This window comes from Alosa sapidissima, chromosome 18 (assembly GCF_018492685.1).
Source record: "Alosa sapidissima isolate fAloSap1 chromosome 18, fAloSap1.pri, whole genome shotgun sequence".
Classification (NCBI taxonomy): Eukaryota; Metazoa; Chordata; class Actinopteri; order Clupeiformes; family Clupeidae; genus Alosa; species Alosa sapidissima.
The window spans coordinates 23,103,599-23,104,601 of NC_055974.1; positions in this window are offsets into that span (position 1 = coordinate 23,103,599).

Below are 1,003 nucleotides of genomic sequence, written 5' to 3' on the forward strand. Positions count from 1 at the left end.
CTCTGTTTCAACTAAACATGCATACACACACACTCACACACACACACACACACCAAAATTAATTTCAATATGAAAGACATGAGGATGTTGTGAGAAAAAGAGTTTTGATTTCTGGTGAAACCAGTGATTCACTGTTTCAGTGTTTCAAATAACAATGTATGTTAAAACCACAGAGGGACATTAGTCATTAATATGGCAGGTCGAGAGAGAGAGACAGAGAGAGAGATTTACTCTGTTTAAAAGACAAAAGTTAAGACGAATGAGCCAGAGAAACACTTGGCAGAAAAACACAGGTAATGAACCTGATCACATCTTCAGAGAATACAAATGGCATCTAAGTGTACAAATGATAGCAGGCCTATGCTTAAAGGGTCATTCACACCAAGAACAATAACGATAACCATAACGATAAAAGCGTTCACACTGAACAATGATAAACAAAGTCTCTCCTTGTGTTAATGAATATGACAGCTAAAATTTGATGGGTTCTGATTGGCTATTAGCTTTTTATTGTTCTCAAAATCGCTCTGAAAGTGATCCCCAACAATATCGTTCTTCATGTCATTATCGTTATAGTTTATGTGTGAACGTGGTCATTCATATTAACGAGAACGATATTTGGTAATAGTTATAGTTATCGTTATTGTTCTTGGTGTGAATGGGCCTTGACCCTTAACCCTTCAGCAGGGGAGTGTCAAATTCAATAACCCCAGATATTCTTTAGAACATTCAACGTTCAAGTGTTCATTCTTAAGAACGAATTTCCAACATTCCCTTACTGGCCTAATGTGATTGCATTATAAGACGAGTCTTTGGAAAATGTCTTCCCACATAAGAAGTCCCTGGCACCAGAAACTTTGCGAACCCCTTGTTAGCACACTGACTGTGTGCTCACTGTGTGCTTCACCTCACTGTGTGTTCACTGTGTGCTCTGTGTGTTTCACTAATTCACAGATGGGATAAATGCAGAGACCAAATTCCTTGTATACATGCTTGGCCTATA